Raw genomic sequence first — 3,181 nt, forward strand, 5'->3', positions numbered from 1 at the left:
CAGATAAAATGTACTTATTTTTAAATGTTTGACTTTAATGTTATAACGCGTTATTATCAGAAACTATCATATCTTTACGATCTTTAAAGATTCCACGGATTTCAAATTATTTCTAATAAGAATTATCAAAAGCTAATTATTGCGCTGATTATGTTATATCCCAGTTATCTAGAAACCTAATTCGAGACCGTTTACACACCTACATCTGCATTTGAAAAAAGATGTTCGGTTAAATAGATATTTTTTTAATATTATCAATTTTGCGATATACTTACAGGTTGACTGAACTTGATGGATTATTATATTTAATTAACTTCGCTTATCTAACCTTGTTTATATAAAAAGAATAATGGATGTTCATGTTGTCATAAATGCAACCGTGTTTCGTTGTAAATGTAACTCACATACCATTGGTGCAATGTAAGATACCGGCAAATATGACAAAATAAAGTCAACAAATACAGATTATCTAGGTTTCTACACATTGATAAATAAAACGAGATACAATGTGAAACATTTTGGTAAGTGAGCGTATCGAACGAACTAAAAAGCTTCACATTTTGTAGAGCGTCCGATCTTTCACGCTAACTATACGCAGAAAAACACGATTATCTGTTTATCGCTCTATTACTGGTCTTTCCCCCTCCCTTAGACGGTTGACGAAAGCAAGCTTGATGACGTCTCCTCACATATTGTGACGACGCGGATAACTTCTCCTCAAACATTGTGATATCGTTGATAATGTCTGTTCGCATCTCAAAGACGTGCTACGAGAATTATGGAAAGGGTGAGCAGGGTGAAATAGCAAACTTGATAACGTCTCCTCACACACTGTGCCGGCGATGATAACTTCTCAAACATTGTGATATCGCTGATAATGCTTGCCCGCGTCTCAAAGCCGTGATACGAGAATTACGGAGCGACTAAGTAAGGTTTTTAATTTTTCAAATATAAATGCATACCGAAGTGATTTCAGATGTCAAGAGTCTAGGTTGAAGCAGAAAAACGTGTCGTGAAAACAGTCACAATCGCATAAATTAAAAATAAAGTGAGATTAGGTTGCTTGAAAAAGGTTACTTTATCATTATCTTCTATGCATCCAACCGCAGTCTGGTCCGAACGTAGTATCAATTATCATGTGGTTACGACCAGTAACACGATCAAAACCGTAACCTATGCTAGGTACGTCAGAGCTAACATGTCAGATCCATTGCAGATAGAAATACCCAAATCAGTATCTACACTATGAGTGCATCAATTGTCAACCGATCCGAAAGTAGTATCAAGAATTAAGAGTTTGAAATTTTGGAAGGACAAAGGAAGTTAATGTTACATTAAATGATTGGTTTCATTAGAATTTGTCGCATTTCACGAAAAGAACATTGATAAATGAAATGATATTATAAAAAGTAAAATAACAAAATATGCCAATCCGAAAAATTAAAACGGAAAGTCCTTTATCAAATGACAAAATCCAAAGCCCAAACACATCAAACAAATGGAACTTGTTTCTCTTTTGACTTTTTATATTTTATCTTATATATGTCTACTGTTTCCCTTTAACTATTATAGTGTGTCTTTCTTTTTGCCAAAATCATTAATGTTTCAATTTACCAAGACGTTTGATATTACATTAAAGTTGATTTAATCAAACTTTTATTGTTCTCAATAGACCTGTGTATCTGACATATCTCTTAACCCGTACTTACTATATCTAAATTAGATTTTAAACATAAAAAATGCAACTTAAATTAATATTCACAGGCATTCAAGTTTCACAGAATGCTGATCACATTACTTTGCTTAAATTCAAAATTTTTAATTTTTGGCTATGATATTTGTAAAGTATTGCTGTCTGATAGCATTTTTTAGGCTTTGCAATGACAGATTACTTAGAAGTGCACAGAGATTGTCTGAACTTAACTCTTGCTTAAAGATACTTCGAATTTAATGTATCCCTCATGAGCAATATAAAATACCTTATATATATTGACTTTAGAATGATGGCATGCAATAGATGTTTTGGTATAACTTTATTACCTATCTAGTATGTACCTTTGATGATAACCCCGTAGATTTTCAACATTGTTATAACCCTCACAACGTTCTAGTTTTTTATTTTTGTTATTTAGGAATTGAATGCTTCTTTTTGTAAATTCATTGGGGTGTAAAAGCGTTGACCAAAGTACATTTTTTCCGCGCTTCATTCTAAAAATGTACGCACGGTCAACGCTTTTACAACCCTATGAAATGACTAAAAGAAGCATTCAATACTTATAATTACATTTTTTTGCTATGATCATGAAAACACGATTACTATCATTTTTTCTTTTATTAACCTGTTCACTTTATTGTGGAAACGTGTGTCATCATGTACAAAATGTATGTTACAATTCATGAAATTCATTTTGAAATGAAGAATGACGCGAGATTGCTGTTAGCCAATCAAACTAACGTATAATTATGAAACATATACATCTAATGTAATTATTTAATTTTAAAGGAGACATTCTGAAAATCTAACGACAACCAATTATTATTTAGCCAAAACACATAAACTCATGCAAACAATGTACACTGTAAACCGTTACGAGCTTTGATTAAAACGAATTTCAAAAATTAGAAATGATACATGTATCAGAAACTCGGAAGGTAAAGCTTTTCAGTCCCTGTTTTTGAAATACAAACACAATGTGACAATCTATTCGAACTCCTTGTTAAGTCTGTAATTTTTCTTCGGGTTCCAGTTACTTCCAGTGATCGTATTCAATAACATTGAGAATGGAAATTGGGAATATATGGTTTGATGTTGAGCAGTCATTATCGACTTTATTTTTTAGAAATAATTCAATATATACAATTCATTACATTATAAGTTATAACACATATAAATAACAAAATAAAGGTCTATTTTTAATTTTCCAAGATAATGGAAATTAATTGTATTTTTTACATTAAATTATGAAGAAAATGTGTTTGATGTATACTTTCCTTTCTATAAGAAAGAAGCTTGAATTTGAATGATTTGAGAGTTAATATAAACTTGAAGGGAAATAAGAATAAAGGAACCTCTTGACAAAATATTCATACATAGATATTTCTCTTCTGTATTGTTAAAAATTCCATGAATAGAATGAGATCACCATTCATATAAATTTTTTTATAATTTTTTCTTCAGAAC

The sequence above is a fragment of the Mytilus californianus genome, unplaced genomic scaffold (genome assembly GCF_021869535.1).
Source record: "Mytilus californianus isolate M0D057914Y unplaced genomic scaffold, xbMytCali1.0.p SCAF_47, whole genome shotgun sequence".
Classification (NCBI taxonomy): domain Eukaryota; kingdom Metazoa; phylum Mollusca; class Bivalvia; order Mytilida; family Mytilidae; genus Mytilus; species Mytilus californianus.